The sequence below is a fragment of the Suncus etruscus genome, chromosome 13, assembly GCF_024139225.1.
Source record: "Suncus etruscus isolate mSunEtr1 chromosome 13, mSunEtr1.pri.cur, whole genome shotgun sequence".
In the NCBI taxonomy this organism is placed as follows: Eukaryota; Metazoa; Chordata; class Mammalia; order Eulipotyphla; family Soricidae; genus Suncus; species Suncus etruscus.
In genome coordinates, this window is record NC_064860.1 from 19,684,211 (window position 1) to 19,703,405 (window position 19,195).

Consider the following 19,195-nt stretch of genomic DNA (forward strand, 5'->3'; position numbering starts at 1 on the left):
GGGCCCGGACCTGGGTCACCCGGCCCCCCTTTCCCCCTTTCCTCCGGATCTCCAGGTGGGTTTCTGGGAGGAGCTGATGGGGCACCCTGGGTTTTCCCCACTCCCAGGCCGGGCCTGGGGACCGGCCTAGGTTGGGCTTAAATCCCTGCCCTTCGGGCTTGGGAGGGTCTCTCTCCCTTCCTGGAGCAGGATTTTTAGCAGCACGGGCGGGCAGCTGGCAGACCTCCGCATGTGCCAGCGGCCTTTTGGCCTGGCCTAGGGTGGGGGGCCCGGACCTGGGTCACCCGGCCCCCCTTTCCCCCTTTCCTCCGGATCTCCAGGTGGGTTTCTGGGAGGAGCTGATGGGGCACCCTGGGTTTTCCCCACTCCCAGGCCGGGCCTGGGGACCGGCCTAGGTTGGGCTTAAATCCCTGCCCTTCGGGCTTGGGAGGGTCTCTCTCCCTTCCTGGAGCAGGATTTTTAGCAGCACGGGCGGGCAGCTGGCAGACCTCCGCCCACCCCCAGGCCAGCTGCGGAGATTGGCCTAGGGTTGCGCTTGAGCTCGTGAGATTGGCTTGGGGGGTGGTGTTTGATCTGTGGGGTGGCAGATAGTTTGTCAGTTATACTCATGCTGTCACTGGTAATTTCATACTAGTCTACATGATGCGAACCGCGCGGGGGCTAGTGCCCCCGCGCGAACGTATACTCCTCCCAACCATCACTACCCCCGATTTACCCCTCTTAAGTTCTATAATACACAGTTTTAATCTCAGACCAAAGACATACAGTGGATCTAACAATCCCAGAACTATTTAGAAGGACATAAATTAAACACATATATCTTTTGAATATTTCATGTATATTTTCTTTAATGGTGTAACTCTCTCTATATTCTTCTACCATGATGTTTCTATCCACTTTCATCTTGTCTTTTCTTTGTAAGCTGTTCAATAAGGATTGTTGTTGGAACTGTCCCTCAGTTTGATGCCTATGATTGAACTATGTCATGGAAATTGCTGGTCTTGTTCCTATGGCCTCCAGATGCACCAATAACGCTTCATGGCATTGATCCTTCTTTGCATAGACACATTAAAATAGGAAAACACTATACCTACAGATAAGTTCTTATCAAATAAATCTCAGTGCAATGTGCCTTGCACCCTGAACATTGATGGAATGACCTGGCACAGGCTTCAGAGGAATGGGCATCCTCCATTCACGCCAGAACCAGGCAAGCTATCTACGAAACATCCAAGGTCTTTTATAGCAACAGCTGGAAGCAGTCCTCTACCAGGAAAGACACTACCAAGGGTCTGACATCGACCTCCTAAAAAGAGACTTTCGATTACACTGAGAAGACTTGACAACAACAATGACCTGCTCTACAGGACATGGTTCTCTCTAGTGCCCCTTAAGTGTGAGATGAAACGAGAGGATGCTCTGCACCATCCTGACTGCAATATGGGATATGCAGACTCCAGGACCTTTAATACAGAAGCAGGATACCAACAACAGAGACTATGTGAGGAATGAAGGTGTATTGCCACTACAGACGATGACTTGAATTGGACAAACTAGTTTGCCTGGAGCCTAGAGTCAGTCCTGTGCCAGGAAACTTCAGGGGTAGGGTCTCCTTGTATTTAGACCATAATTTTTCTTTCCATGTCTCTTATATTTTGGTGGGCCTATGCAAACAAATGCCACTCTAACACCATTTATTACTACTTTCCCTTGACTCCAATCCTTAAGAAAAACAACCCACTAAAACTTTTGAGGTTAACTTAAACTAGTAAGCATGTGCATGGAACAAGATAAATGTACTTTGCCCTCAATGTTTAAGGAGTTACATAAGTCTAATCTCTTTGGATTATATTGTGTGCTGCTAAGAAATAGTATGTAATACAACTGGGGATTTGAGGGACAAATTAATTGTATTGTACATGGGTTCAGTTTTGTTTTTCTTAATTTTCTTTGGTTGAAAGATCAAGGCTGGGATATCATCGATGGGACTACCGAGAATTCTGCTTATGGGTGATTGGGCTTCCACTGTAACTTTACCCTGTCCTCTCTCTTTGCATCTTTGTTGTCATAATTAATAAAAGAAAAAAAAATTAAAAAAAAAAAAAAAATAAGAATCTGAAAAGTAGAGTTGTATAAGATCAGAGAGTCAGAACAGGGATTAAAACATTTGCCGTACAGTTTACCCCACTTTAATCGTCAGTACTGTATACAGTCAGCTGAGCATGCCCAGAAGTAACCCATAGCAGAGTTAGAAGTAAGCCTTGGTACCACCAAATGTGACTTTTTGTCCCCTACTCCCTCAAAAAAAGTGGTGGAAAAAAAAAAAGTGGTGGAGTGGAATCTGAAAGTTAGTTAAGAAAGATATAGTACTAGGCAAATGCTAGTTCCATAAAATTAATTTGAATATTGAGATTTGACATATATGAATGCCAGGTGAAGTTTATTCAAAGGGGAAGAAGGTAAACAGTACTGGTAAGGTAAGAGAGATAGTGTGGTGGGTAGGGCTCTTCCTTGCATGCTATTAACGTAGATTTGATGCCCTGCACCTCATACACTGAGAGCCACCAAGAGAGATCTCTGAGCACAAAGTCACAAGTTAGCCCTGAGCACCTCCAGAGATGGCCCCCAAACGAAGAATACAAAGAAAAATAAAATGGTATAATGGTTATTGACATAATCAAAGTTTGGATCAACTTTGTGATCCCTATCTTTCCCATCTAAAATGAGATGGACACTAGGATTAAAAATCAAACATCACAATGGACAGAGATTTATGATTTGCAGGATCTTCCTAAAAATAACGCTGCCTGCTTATTTATTAATTTATTTTGTATTTTAATTTTGGGGTTTGGGGCCACACCCGGTGATGCTCAGGGGTTACTCCTGGCTATGCACTCAGAAGTCACTCCTGGCTTGGGGGACCATATGGGACGCTAGGGATTGAACCCAGGTCCATCCAGGGTCAGCCGCTTGCAAGGCAAACGCCTTACCGCTGCGCTATTGCTACAGCCCCAACATTGCATGGTTATTTATATTCTTTTGATTTTTATTGAACCAAAACAGTACTTTGCACTAGTTAAAATACTAAACTTCTGGTTGGTCAGAACTGACTTATGGAGATTTTGCAGTGGAATCCTTGACCAGTTCTTCCTTACTATATATGACATAAAATTTGGTGATTATGATTCTCTCTGATGTTTTCTGTGCATGCAAAAGTAAGATTACATAATGTCGCTGAGGTTCCTTGAGCCATCCTTTTGTCAATATTCTCTTTCAGAAATGTGCAAGATTTTTTTTGGCTGAAGAGTGTATAGGGGATAAAAATAATTGCTGTACTTTTTTGGTCAGAGCCCTTGTAACATGTGATCCTATCCACATAGAGCCTGGAGTAGACCCTAAGCACCACTGAATGAGGCTCAACCACTCTTCTAGAAGTTGTATAATTTTCTCTGATAAATTCATAAGTATAATTCGAATGATTAGACTGTCCATCACCCTTATTTCATTTGATAGTAATGCAGATCTGCACCATTTTCTCCTGTTCAAAGTTTACTCTGCATTCGAGGTTCCCAAATTTATACCTTCATTTTCAGAAAAAAAATGATTCAGTACTTAGAATTGTGCCACCCCCACAACTTCTCTACAGGGTACTATGTGCCCCAAATCATTCCAGTGTCCCAGGGGAGGTGGTGAATCAATTTCTTTGAGAGTTTTATTGACAATAAAATCACCACCCTTATTAAAATCCAATTGTTTCTGTCACTTTTGGATGGCAGTAATAAATGTACATGACAGTAAAAAAGATACGAGTTGTAAAATTTTGCCACACAACTCTGGAAATAAAAATTGGCAGGAATGAATAATTTTCCAGCCCTAGTAGTAGTCATAGGTCACTCAGTGATGATAAATGTGAAAGATAAAAATCAAGGGTTGCAATCATTTTTGCAAAAGGCCATACATTAGCTATTTTAGACTTGAGGAGCTTATATTCACTGTTACATAATTCAAGTCTCCTAGCATGTTAACATAAATTTCAAAGAATGTGTATGGCTGTCTTACTATACAACTGAATTTACAATAGGGGAGAGAAAAAAAAAACATTCTTCACTTTTATTACAGGCTGAGAGTTCCTGTAACAAGAAATGTTGACAGAAACAACTGAAGTTTAAAATCATGCGGTGAAAATAAGCAACTCTCAAAAACTAGACTTTAGAAATAGGAATTAGATATAATTTTTAACAAAGAAAAGATAAATGGAGGAATCTTTGAAGTGAGGAAAATTTCCCCATTTTGTATCAATATATTGTCAACAACATTTAGTAATACTGTCAACACAGTTTCATGCATCTACCATTCCAACATATAGCACCAATGTGGACACTTTCTTCCACCAATGCCCAAGGGACCATTTCACTTCCTTTAGTTTTATAAGCTAAGCCTCCAATTCTATTGGCTATTTGTTGTTCCTTTACTATATTTCTTTATAGCACACATATGGCAAACCATTCTGTATCTGTCCCTTTCTTGTGATTGACTCATTCAACATTATAGAATCTGGTTCCATCCATGAGCTTTAAAATTATAGTAATTTTATCTCTTTTTTAAGTAGTTGATTAGTATTGCATTCTTGTATAAGTACCACACATTTTTTTTCTCCAGTCATCTGTTCCTGACCACTTAGATTGATTCCATTTTGACTATTGTGAACAATGATGTCAGGAATAAGGAGGCACAATGTTTTTTCAAAATATAATTCTGGGGCTTTGGGGATAAATACCAATAAGTGGAATTTCTGGAAGTTCTAGGAGAGAAAATGAGTTTTTATGAAAAATGAATGTGCCCTTGGGAGACTGGTTCAGAGGTGATTATTTGTGACTATATTTTGTATTATAATTTTTCAATAGACTTATATCTCCTTTCCTCTAGTGAAGCCAATCTTTCCTAGTTGAATCAACTCCCAGGGAGGCAGTTCACTTCCTGTGGGATGATTTCTCTTTACGTAGTTAAGAGGAAACCAGAGAAAGTGTTTGCAGGTTCCGTGATATCTAAAGGTGAAAATAATTAATGCTATAACACAAATCATGTTGGGGTATTGTGTCTTGTGCTACTAGTCATATCTTGGGCTGAGTGGCTCTGTCATACTTGCAACTATATAGTGCCAAAAAATATTGGACTGGTGGGATGATTTAAACAGCACAATACAAAGAAAAATCTATAAATAAAGCAAACACCCACTGGGGGGAAAAAACTCATCAGGCCTATTTAAGAAACAAAGAGATAAAATAAGGTTTAAGGAATGTATCTTGCATGTAGTTGGCCTCTGTTTAATCTCTGGCATTTTATGATTTCCAAAGCATTGCTGAATGTAGTCCTGAAAACTCAACTAACCCTACCAGCACCACCACCACCACCACCACCACCACCACCACCACCACCACCACCTATGGCTTTGGAAGCTCTCAGAATTGCCAAGGTAGCACAAATAATGAAGGGGTTCAAAGAGGGTTAGTACAAGAACTGGAACACTCATGATGAGAGATAATTCTGCAGTAAGTCATTTGCCTTTTAATGGCTGAACTGTGTTTTATTCACAGCACCACATATGGTTTCCCACATGATTCTCACACATGGAGGATCAGGGCTTATTTACATGTCTGTGATCTTAGAGAGGATTTGAGAAAAAAACAAACAAAACATATGCCTATAAAAATCAATGAAAAAAAAAAAGAATAGTTATTCACAACAGTCAAAACAGCTCTTGTGGATCCGGAGAGATAGCACAGCAGCGTTTGCCTTGCAAGCAGCCGATCCAGGACCAAAGGTGGTTGGTTCAAATCCTGGTGTCCCATATGGTCCCCCGTGCCTGCCAGGAGCTATTTCTGAGCAGACAGCCAGGAGTAACCCCTGAGCACCGCTGGGTGTGGCCCAAAAACAAACAAAAACAAACAAACAAAAAAAAAGACAGCTCTTGAAATAGCTCATCTACACTCCAAGTACTTTAATCTGGTCCCCAAAATGCAAGCTTTATTTTTTTTATAAGAGCCATTGTACTAGATCCAAACCACAGTGCTGACTGGGTTACTCTTGAGGGAAGAATACATCTCCCTAAGGATAGTGGAATTTTTGCTACTCCTGCAAAGTACAATATGTCTATAGAAGAAAGTTCAATCAGGACTAATTGATTTTGCATTTAATCTGTCGGTTTAGAATGGCTCCCTTCAATCAGTTTTTACATATTTTGACAGTCATTAAAGTGAATGGCAAAGGCATAATGTGAATCATAGTTGATTATCTACCAATGTAACAATGACCATGAGAAAGCTACATCTATAACCCTCTGACAGTGGAAATGTTCTGGCCATTCTCCACTAAACTCTACTATAACATAGGAATATTCACACACTTTGTGTTATTTGAATTTCATGGGAATATGCCTGGCATTTGAGGGATACGTAAGGCTGAGCAATTTTACTAAAGTCTGTTCAGCCAAAGATGTTTAGTGAATTAGAAGCATTCTTCATGCTTATGCTTCCCAAAGGGGTAAATAGAATTCAATGTTCATCAACGATTCTCCTTGTGTCCTTCAAATTTCTTAACCTATCTCTGGATGAAGAGTCTACAGTTTGCAAAAATGGGTAAGGATGCACATCTGAATTGCAAGTTCTCTCCTTTGAAAGACTTTGAAGGCCCCACACAGCAGGTTTTGAGAGTACTTGCAATTGTTTTATTTTTTTATGACATCCCCCAAACATTCAGCTGAAAGAGTCTAAAATAATATCCTATTAGACTGAAATTTTTCAGCATTCCTGGAAAATTCATGAAAGACAGACCGAGAAAATTCTCAATAAAGACATCCCATTAGAAAGAACTCAGATTACAGTTAGAGCAAAACAGTTTTCAAAAAATAAAGTATTTGTGTAGATATTAAGAAGAGTTCTCTAAATAGCTCTTGATTAATGGGAGGAACCACAGATAAAAATTAATTCTAACTAGAAATAGCATCGAGAATATTACCTGGCTCATCATGTGAATATGATTGAAAGACTACACTGAGTAAAGGCCTTAAGGCATTTATTACGTGACAAATAGAACTAAAATATGTGCAGACTTTGACAGAGAGACTAAATAACAAGTAGGATTATAGCAGAGTGATTTCGGGTTACACTTGTACAGAGTTATATGCCATGGTATCAGTACAATTAAAAATAAAGTATAGACAGGAGTTGAGCTATTTTAACTCATTCTAAGATTATGAAGAAACATAAGATTATGATCTTCACAAATATCTCATTACAAAATGCCAAGGGATTTATTAAAATTGGTCAGCATTTTCCTGAAGTCCCTCTTGGAAGCCATTCTCTGCTGAGAATAAAACAAAACAAAACACAGGGAAGTGAGTTTTCAATTGCATATAATGGAATAAAATTGGTTTAAGTAAAGGGCCAAACATATTGCAGTTAAATGAAATGTTCATAAGTAAAGTTAAGTAATTCCATCCTAATTCACTGTGTTGTAATAAAACATTTAAGCACACACATTATGGATATAAGGTCGCCCACTGTTTTGAGCCTCCCAAAAAGAAGCTCATAGCTAAGTTATAAATTAATTTAAAAGGTTTTATAAAATTGTAAATGTTTTGCTGAGCCTTTGGAAATGCTTCCATGGGAAATTACTAAGAATGCAATAAAATTATTTTTAACAGACTTAAGCTGGCAATTCAAACTTTTCTAACATGAGATTTGATTATTTTTTTCATATCAGCTCAGCATCCCAATTTTTCCAAGATTTCTATTCATTTAGAGAAACTAAACACTTTTCACAATATTATTGCCTTTCTTTTCCCTCTTATGTATGGTCTTTGTAGGAAACATAGAATGGTTATAAAAAATAAAGCCATTGTATATATGTTTTAGGTTAATAAAAATAAAATTTAACTTAATAAATTTAATAAAAATTAAAGATACATAAGTTGATTTTATTGTATATTATTCATACAACTAAAAAATTTGGCTTAATTATTTTACTTGGGTAATTAATTTTATTAATTCCTTCCAGATGCAGCATTAATGATTATGGCAATACAGTGAGGAGAAATAAATCTTATTTTGGGCAAAAAATTTAAACTATAGTTTTAAATTATATCTAAGTATAATAAAAATAATATAAACATAATCATAAATAAAAATTTTTTTATTTGTTCACCTTTCCCTTCTCCCCAGATTGGAAGTGGAAAGAGAAATCAATTCTATTAGGGTCAAGAACCCACAGAACTTAGACTTGAAATGGATCTTGAAGAACAAAATGCTATTTATAACATGGGCAATAAGACACCAGGCATATGTTCATTCTCACTAGCTCCTCTGACCTAAGTTAAAAAGGGAAGCTTAAGGATTCAAAAATGCAATGACTATGTGCTACTTGAACTAATTGCTTTTAATATGTCTTTTGACCTCCCAGATGCCTCTTATTTTTATTTTAATTTTTTGCTTATTTGTTTTGTTTTGGAGGTTTCCATCCAATTGTATTCAGGACCTACTCCTAGTTCTGTGTTCAATCCCGTGGGCTTGAAAGACAATATGCGTTGCAGTGGGAGGAACCAGGGTCAGACATGTACAGTGGATTCAGCTAATGGTATTTATGTGTAATGTAGCATCATAAGGAAATAGTTTTCATAGGAGTGTTAATTTTTGGTTCACACAGGCTATGCTGACATTGTTTTTGTTGTTGTTATTGTACATTTGCTTGTTCCTTGCTGTAATTCGCATACAACATCAATAAAATAGTCAACTAACAATGCTTTCAAACTTGCCAGGAAAGGGTGATTCAAAGGGATAAATAGAAAATTTGAAAACAATGACAAAAAATATGAAAGGGCATAAACTAGAAAATTAGAGATGTTGTTACATTAACATAATGTGACTTAGATGCTTCACAAAACAAAGAGCAAAGAGTTATTTGAAAACTTAATAAAATAGTATATCCATCACAAAGTAGACACTAAATAATATAAATCAGTTTAAATATATTTCTTTAAATTTACCACATTCTTTCTGAAAAGAATGTCTAATTAAAAATTTATATGACCAAAGACTTTCATTTTAGTGTTTATATTAAATAAAAAAAAAAGACTACTTAACACTTTTATGCTCAATGGCTTTTCTATACTTCCTTGCAACTTTCATTCCTACACATAACTTCTGTATATCTGGAATTTGTTTAGATATTTTCTGGCTAACATTTGCATCTTTCTCTGTTTAAAAGACATCAAAGCTCTTTTAACTCCAATTGAAAACCATCTTCAACTGTTGTTTGTTTCTCTTCAGAAACATCAGCAATCTCTGGTCAACTTTACCGGGAAATAGTACTTTCCCATATTCTCTTATTCTATTTCCTGGTGTGTCTGATGTAAAACAGATTTTAAAGTTCATCATAGAGCAGAGGTCAACATGAAAGACTTGAAGATCCTAGCCTTTGGTTATTTTGCTTCTGGTCTTTATTATTATAACAAATAGTTGCACTATTATATTCCATGTCATAGAAAAACATTAGGGTGACAGTCTTCTATTTTTATTCATAGGTCAGGATTTTCAAAGGATTCTCAAATAGTAAGAAAAGAACAGGTAAAAGACAAAAATAAATAGCAGCAGCACAAAGATATCAAAATAAAACACAACATTCTAAAAATGTCTAAAATCTGGAAAACAACAAATATGACCTCAAAATCCATGTTCTCTCCTTCTATCCTACTTTGATCAAAAACGAATCTTCAAATGTTTATAGAGTCAATACCCTGCTTATGTTTTGGATTCTTTACTCTGCTACATGATCTGGGAAAATATATTGAACACACTCTTTCTCTAAGTTTTAAACATGCACCAATTTGCTTCAAAACTACAACTTATCTTATCACAATTCCTAGATTCATTGTTCCCTGAACTCTTTTCTCTAAATTCAACTTTTTGCCTTCGGTAGGCTGTTCTTCATTTCATCACCTTCTCCTCCTTCCTGAACTCACTTATACCTATACCAATCAGCCTCTCATATCTAAACTGCTCTTTCAAAAACAATCCCCAAGGATATTTGTCAATGCTTTTCCAACAGGACTCATTTTCAAAAATGGAATACCCATTTCCTGAGTATCAGGATCTTACATGAGGAGGAGAATATGACTATTCTCTTGTCCTCTTTGAAGTTCACTGCCCCCCCATGTTCTTTTTCAACTCTCTCATTGTCTTTGCCCCAATTCAAGAAATCCAAGGCTCTTCTACTGTCCTATTCTTTGGGATTTCAAAATAAATGATCTATTGAAAGAGGAATAAAACAATGGGGTGGGAAGATTCAAAGGATCTGATATAACAAAATATTGGGTTGACAGGAATGCAAGGGGAAACATGATACATATTATTTGTGACAAACTAGTTGAAACTTTAATATCAAGTTTTTATTTTTTTTATTCTTGAGTAATACAATTATTTTTTAAATCCACTAACCTGTCTAGAAATCTTTGAGCAGGTGGAATCTAGTAATCATGGTGAAATACAAAAAGAGTTTTACTGAGCATATTCAAATATCTGATGAACTCTTGAATGCTCAGTAAAACTCTTTTTGTATTTCACCATGATCGCTAGATTCCACCTGCTCAAAAATTTCTAGACAGGTTAGTGGATTTAAAAAATAAAAGTTACACAGAAAAGTAGGGAAGGGATAGGAGAGACCAGGATATGTTATCCAAAAGAAATCCTAAGTAGCACCACTAAAATATTAGCTGATTTTGAGGTGAGGTTCTTGTTGTTTGATCTTTTGATACCTAGCCTTAGAGGTGTTAAGATCACTCTGAACAATTCAATTTCCTTGTGCCTTTTCACTCTTAGAAGAGCCAATCACTAATGTTCGAAGCCAGCCTGCTCCATAGACTCACTCTTTTCTTGAACAAGATATAAATCAAGCTGTGAAAGATCATGGGTATTCTAGCCATACAGCAGAAAGCTAACCACCTCAGAAGGAGAGGGCAGGTTAAGCCCCCTGACCTGAAGAGGTCAACCTACTGCATCCATCACCCAGAATCACCTTTTTCCCAATGATCCTGCCTCATCACAGACCCTCTATGATCCTCTTCAGAAACACCAATCTGACCACACTTCAGGTACACTTGTTTCTGGAGCAAGTGCCTGCAACCTCCCCACTGCTAGATTTTCCTTCTTCTGGAAAGCCTGGCAGCTCAGAATACACCTCTAAAAATGTCACTCTCAGTAATAGTGCTTTACATTTCTGAACAACTTCATTTGCCTAATGCTGTCATTCCTATAGAAACACACCAACTTAACTGAATGGACAGCTAACTAGAGCTTACTAAACCTTCTGCCAATATATATAATGACTTTGTTGGAGATACAATAATTTTGACAAATGTGCTTGTTACTCTATCTTTTTTCTTTCATTTTTTTCTTTTCTATTTTTTTTAAATAACTTTGCTCTTCTTTATCTGGAAACAAATTTACTATGGCCAACTATATTAACAATATGATGCATTCTATTTAAAAAAAAATTTAGAAAAGAGCCAATCACTATCCGTGGCAGTCTGCTATAGTATGCTACAGCTCCTTTTCACTCCACTTGAACCAACAGCAAGGCATGTTACCTCAGTCAGAGCAATACAAACCTTTTCAAGGGTTACTCAGATAAAAGACAAGAGGAAGATCAACTTTCCTTGAAAGTGCTAAAGATGCAGCTACTTCATTGGGTGTGGGCCAAAACCACAAAAAAAAAAAAAAAAGAATATCCTTTTGATGTTTTAAAAATTAAAATGCTTCCTGACACCACAAAAACATAAAACAACAACAAAAAACCAACCAAACAAACTAAAAAACCCCTGGGATATGGCAATGAGAAGGTATGGAGACAGTGGTTGTTCCCATGACAATATGGAGAAACCCTGAATCTCTTAGGCCACAGAAATTTCCTTCCTACCCCAACACTTGCTGTGCCTATACAAAAAAAAAAAAAGGTGAGGTAAAACAAACCCTGCCACTGCAGCACCTTTTTTGGTGTTGTTTCGTCTTATTTTTTGTTTGTTTTTTGATATTATCTTCCTTCTCCTTTTTCTTCCGCTTTTTTCTTTCTTTTTCACTTTTGTGGATATTATTAGGTGATTTTTTTTTTTAGTAGTTGATTCCAAATTCTTTCTCCTCTTTTCCTTAACCTTTTAACCTACAACAGAATAGCATAATTTGAATCATTCAGCCTCATAAATTGAGGGGGGAAAAATGATACCAGGACCAGTCATATGAACATGTAGTATAAATAAAAAAATGACCAGAGTGGAACACCAAACAGAATAGATACCCAACCTATAACAAGATGTAAGGCAACGAGCATTTGCAGTAGGATTCTGGGGGGTAAAGGAGTGAGATGTGGGAGACATCCTGGGAATGAGTGGAGGGAGGATAACATTGGTGGTGGGAATGCCCTTCATTTATTGTCACTATGTATCATAAATAATTCTATGTAAATGAACTTCAGTCACAATAAAATAAAGAAAAAAAATTAAAATGCTTTTCACAGACCTTCTTCAGATTTCAGAATTGACCAGTTAGATTAATAGCTTAAGTATGTATTATGTGACTACATTTTCACTACAATTTAATCATTTTTAATAACCACTCTTAAAAAGTTACTTTAGTCCATTATAAAGTATTATATAATTATAGTGCACTCTAATCAGTGATTTAGTACAAGAAATTTTTGCATGACCACCTCATCTAACAATATAAAGGTTTACAAAATAGGTGTACAGATATATAAATAAAAGTTATACAAACCAAACAGTTGCCAATAATAATTTACAAGTAAATTTACTTTAAAACCTATTTTTAAGGTTTTGTTATAACTCATATTTTGAGTTACCCCATAGAGGGTTGAGATCTACTGTTTAGGAAGGAGGCAATATATCTCTCTAAATTTATGATGCTACATAACAATTAAATAAATAAGTCATTTTAAAGTAGGTTAAGAAAATGATAAAAAGCCAGAGAGATAGCACTTGGTAGGGCATTTGCCTTGCATGTGGCCAGACCTGGGTAAGATTCCTGGCATCCATATGGTTCCCCGACCTGCCAGGAGTGATATCTGAGCACAGAGTCAGGAGTAACCCCTGAGCACTGTTGGGTGGGCCCCTCCAAATAAAATAAATAAAATGATAAAATTGAATATATATTAGTTAAAAAAAACTATCATTGGCCAATGCAGTCTGGAGTTTATTCATTGGATTTGGATGGTCAGAGTTTTGATAGATTAAAAACCAAATGCAAATTTAATATGAAGTTAGAGATTCTCCTAAGTGCTAGTTACACACACACACACACACACACACACACACACACACACACACACACACACAAATAAAAAACAAAAAGGAAAGAATTCCAGTTGATTCCAGTTGTGTCTTTTCATCTTCCTTATTTTCTTCCCTGTGCTTTCCAGACCTTAGGAGGAACGCAATAGCGGTTATGTCTTTTATTCATCTCCTTATTCCCTTGTTTATGCATTCTACCTTAAACCAGCCTTCCAACTTGAGCTCTCTGTAGGTCCAAGGTATTCCTTTGGACATCTCCCCAGGACACAAACCTCTCTTTTTCACCTTGTATTTACTCACTTACCACCTGAGACTTCAGTCACTATTAAGAATTAACAGTAAATAATAGGCCTACTGCAGTTATACTTTCAAAGAATATTTTCTTTTTCATAGCCACGTCTTAACATCACTCAAAGGAGTAGATACATAAAGACTAAATCTTCGAACTCTACCAACAGGGAACCTTTTCTATGTAGGGGAATATATGGAGAACCTGATTCACTTCTTTTTATCTGACTGTATTTGAACTTTTAGTCAATGCTAAATCACTATGACTTTAAAACCTTGATTATGCATGTCATTAATAGCCTCCACCTATTAACTTCTTCATCCATTTTATTTTTATAAATAAATTGGATTTGGATTTATTTTAAACTTATGTCCTCCTGTAATCCCTCAGCTTTCTTTTTGGACCTTGAGGAGGCAGGGAGGAAGTTTAAGTGAGTGAGGCCTAGATAGCAATTCCTACTTAGTCTCAGAATTGTTTCTGAATCTGCTTGCAGGTATTACAGGCCATAGCTCTCTGAAAGATCCTCCCACACGGCTTGCTTAGCTTTTACTTTCATTTTGCATTAAACAAAAAGTCATTTGAGGGCTATTTAATGCTCTGGTTTGTGTTTTCCAATACCAGATAAAAGTTAAGTAGATGAACCATTTGGGGGGTAAGGATTGGGAAATCCACGGCTGCTAAAATGCTTTAAAGTTTCGAAATGGTTTTGTTTTTTTAAACCCATTTTCCATGTTCCAGCAGCTGTGGGTTTTCCCAGCACTCCCCCTGTGGCTCAAAAGGGAGCTGCTTAATGCTTAACAGATGAGCCAATTGAGTTTTTAAATGCAAAATTAAACTTAAAGTGCACAAAGAGCACTGGGGAATCCACAGCCAAGAATAGGCTGAAGGAGAGTGAGCTGGGAGCTCCAGGCTGTGGGGAAAGGCAGCTTGCCTCTCCCTACTGCAACCAGCAGCAAATGGGAGGCTACAGGCGCATTTGGCTCTTAATCAACCCTCCAACAGGCTATAATTACACTCTGGATTGCCAAAAGTTTCCACAGTACTTTCTTTAGGCTCCCTTATATATGTCGATTTTTCTTAAGGAACAGATGAAAAGAAAGAGCAGGATGAGCTGTAGAAAATACAAGGAAGCTGAAAGTTGTCTCTCAGCACTTTTTTTCCCCTAAAATTCTCCTGGCTCTTTACCCCTGGTGACCTGGACTCTCAGCAGATCATACCAGATTTTTTAAGTTCTGATTGAGAGGTGCCAAGATAACCGTGAACTTCAGCTGTGTACCTCTTTTTCCAAGTGCCCCTTATCTCAATATTAGAATATAGCATAAAACACTGAGAAGATTTTGATGTTGTTCAATTTTGATAAGATCTCGGCCTCAAAGTCCTACAGCCTTAAAAATAAAATCCCATTTTAAACACTTTCATTTAAGAAGTTTTTAGCAGAATCAATAATAAAATTCCAGGGGTGTACTTGCTTTTATTGAAGGTGATAAAATTAACTGCGGGATTCCAAATCTTGAGGGAGTCAATTTCATGAACTTCAACAAGTTTTTCATAGTAATATGTACATTGGCATTCCAGGAAGGCATACAACTCCATCGAGGCTCATCAGACCACATAACCACCAAGACTTCTGGCCAATTTTTACAAGCACAAATTATTAGTATTTTCAGAAGTTATGAATCTTGTTGTCTAGTGCACTTTTATTGCTTTGGAGAGATACTTGAATAAATGTTTTAATCCACTGAATAAATTCTGTTGTTCAATTTTTCTATTCATATTTGGCTTTTAATCTTAAAATATGGAAAATCTTTTAAAAGCTTTCTTTGGGATAAAGTATTTTCATGGCGAGAGACCAAAAATTCTATTAGCATGTCTATAGTAATTTCCTATACAAAAAAAGAGGGTGTCAGAAAGTTTCAAATTCACATTTGATAGGCCACCACATCTAGCAATGAAATCACTTTATTTATTTATAAGCTTTACATAGCGCACGTGTGCAAATTTGTATTTGCGCCTTTATTTATATGTATACACAACTTTGTGGCCTTATCTAAAGTTGTTTTTCTAATTATAATTTACATTCTATACATTTTTACCTCCACATTGTCAGACTTAATCTGAGAGGTTTTGAGAACTGCTGTTGACCACTCTCATCCCCTGCACGGAAGGAAAAAGAGTAAAACATACAAATCAAAGCAAATTAAAAACTAACACAAGAATAAACACCCAATAAACTAAAAATCAAGTCGTTATTTTTTGGTTCCATCTTTTCTTCTGATACTAATGCTCCACACCTTGTCAGTTCCATGTTGGAACTATGCATTTTTACATTACCAATTACAATTTATAGTGTTGATGAAATCGTAATTTCGTCATCTAAAATACAAAGAGATTACAGATGAATATTTCTATTGTGAATTTGTGGATGTGGGGCAGAGGCTTACACCTCTTAGGTAAATCAAATCCATTTGAGTCACTGACGATATCCAGCCTTGTCAGTTTGCCTGAAGGAAAGACACTGATGAGTTTGGGTTCCTGTGAAAGCAATCATATGGTTAATTGCTTTAGTGTGAATCTACCCATTGTGATTAAAGGCTATGACTTACATTTAGGTAAAGCAGAGTTTCTGTGCTCCAAGGCACTCCTCACAGACCTCATACTCGCAGGCCTTGAGAAAATGTGGTGAGTTATCAGTCGATTTCCCTGAGGAGTAGCAGTGTTTGGGGGGAATTATTCAATCATTACACCGTATTCAAAGAAACCGGGTTAATCATTGAACTGCATGTTCAAATATTTGCGACCTCTTGGAAAGGGTAATCGTTAGAATACAGATTTAAATAAACAAGAGCAAACTTGACATGTGTTTGAATTTAATGTGAATCCATGCTCACCTCCAAAGATACTTCTCACCTAAAGATAATACAGGCCTGTGTTCAGGCCTGAATTCAGTGCTACTTTGACACTCATAGAGGGGTAAACTGAACATTCTTTAGAATTTTTTTTTATATGCCATGGTTTACCCTTCCAAAATTCAAATCTAGTTACTTGATTAAGAACTCTTAGGCAACATTTCTACCAAACTAATAACATACCAATGTTCACACATGAACAACTGCATGTTAATTACATATAGAGGAGAAAGCATATAACATTTCTTACATTTTCTTTTTTTTATAAAATTATAGACAGGGCAGCATTAGTCCTTATTTGTCTGGTGCTACGTTGACTTCAGAGTGAATTTTTAATAAAGAAAACTGAAATCATATATAAGCAGAATACTATTATTTTGAAGTACCCAATGTACTTTTGGATGGGCTTTCACAAGTTGGCGCTTCAATATATTGACGCAAAAAAACAGTAAAAGACAAAAAAAAAAAGGCAAACAACGAAACATGCAGCTCTCCATGTACAAGTCTTTCAAATTAGCACTATGAGTCCATTTTAAATATACACAAGGGCAAATTGATGTTGATTTCAAATTACTCGCATATTATTTACCTTAAAACTGTTTAGTAATCTGTTCCTATTTTGGGGCAATACCAGCAATCAGTCTATTGTAAAAACAATAACTTCTATATTTAACTATTTTCATTGCTCTTCTTAAACCTCATCAAAACTGGCTCCTGCATATAGAAAGTAATTTAGAAATCCTACTGTCTCAGAATGATTTGTCATTTTCCGTTATATTAAACCAAGAAAGGGGCACCTATTCTAGTATGGTCTTCATCTTCTCCTGTTTATTGTTCTCCAGTTTTCCTTGATTGTGTGTGGGGGGGGAGTGGTTGGGGGGGGCTCTGAGTGTTCATAACGGATGGATCACATGCAAAAACTGGGAGCCTGCATGCCATGTCTGGCATCTGATTCTTTGCAAGGGAAGAAGTCATACAAAGCCAGCATTTCACATCAACTGCTGAATTCCCCGCGGGAACCTTCCCTCTTCCACTAATTTATCCACAACCTTTCCCACCACGGTGAGCAGTTGTCTCACGCTTAGGGTTAAATATTCAACTGGAATGGGAAATAATAGCAAAACATAACCTCTAATTCCCCCATGCAAAAATCAAATATGCAAATATGAAAATGAGGGGACTCGCCTTCTTTTCCCTTAACACAACTGATTAAATTGTCCCTGCTGGAGATGACATGGGATTTTATTCCCTTTACAGCCATATTCAATTGGACAGACAGAAAAATATATTGCCACAGACGAGACCCACCAGCTGGGGTACATTGCATCCGAGTCGCTTGCAGAGGTTGCTTCCAAACTTTGCAGCTTATCCCTTCAAAAAGAAAGAAGTATTAGAAGTGATCAGTTGGGACAATCGAGAAGATATCTCCAAAATACTTTCCAACTTAGAGATGCCCATAAAGACAAAAAAAAAAAAAAAAACAAAAAAAAAAAAAAACTCCTCACCATCAATAGAAGAAGCTTGCATTGACTTCCCTAGTCACCGAAGCTTCTGGAGCACGCCCCCTTTGAAAGGCAGAGCCCACCATCTACCTCCCCATCGTTGAAAACATAGAGAAAGGGGATTTTATTATTATTATTATTATTTTTCTTTCTCAGCTTGCCCTTGATTTCCTTAAAGGACTGATGACTTGATTCCTAGCGCTTCTCAACACTTGTCTCTGAACCTTCCTTCTCCCCCACCCTACACCCCTTACTCAGTGGTTTTTTCCAGATGAAAAAAGGGCTGATGGTAGGATTCCGGGGAGGAAGGGGTGAGAGAAAAAATGCCAAGCATAACAAAATCTAGATCTAGAAAGAGCAGGATTACCTTGGGCTTCTCTGTCTTTCTGCAGCGGTTTGCAAAGAGTTCTCTCGCCTGCATGCAAATAGTGGAAGTGAGAGCGTTCAGCTAGCAACGATGTCTACGGTGTCACTCTCAGCGCTGCCACTGCGCCCCGAGCTGCCTCCAGCTGCAGGCAAGGGGCCTCAGCATCCAGGACCCAGCTCATTTGCTAATGAGCTAGTTTCTCCAGTGCTTGAAGCCTCAGGCTCTGCGATCTGGGGGGAGATTGAGCCTCTCCGGAAAGGTGGCTGGGTCTTGTTGTAAACTGAGTTTTCAGCAAAAATCAATAAATTACAAACAGGTCACCGACAGCTGCTTTTCTTGTTAGTTCAAGAGAGCAGACTCGTGTCTATGTGCCTTGAGATTTTTAAGTGGCTGTGCACGTGTTACTTGGCAGAAAATTGATCCCCAAAGAATTAAAAAAAAAAAGAAAAAACCAACAACTGCAGATACTTTTTGCTGCTGTTGTTGCTTGTTCGTCAAACAAAATGACACTGGATTATTATTTTTTTTTTTAGAACAAGATCTCTACTGTGTCTAGAACTGTGGATTCAAAGTTTCATCATCTCTGATTGGGTAGATAAGTCAACAATCTAGTTTCTCAAGTCTAGAACCGGATGGGCACATTTGTAGAAAAAATTGAGCGGTTTCTTCAAGCCCCAAATCCCATATGCATTTAAACCACAGACATATATATATATATACATATATGTATATATATGTCTCATGTATAATGTATATATGTCTGCCACATATATATCTGAC

The 19,195-nt window shown here is 37.2% G+C and overlaps 1 long non-coding RNA gene across 1 annotated transcript; it reads right to left on the minus strand.

Moving 5' to 3' along the window:
- Positions 1 to 15,091: 15,091 nt before the first annotated feature.
- LOC126025580 (uncharacterized) lies at positions 15,092 to 18,707 on the minus strand. Its single transcript, XR_007501479.1, has 5 exons — positions 18,416 to 18,707; positions 17,855 to 17,917; positions 16,082 to 16,340; positions 15,734 to 15,794; positions 15,092 to 15,267 (listed from the first exon to the last, which is right to left on the minus strand). It is a non-coding gene; the product is annotated as an uncharacterized LOC126025580 (long non-coding RNA).
- Between the last annotated feature and the right edge of the window lie 488 nt (positions 18,708 to 19,195).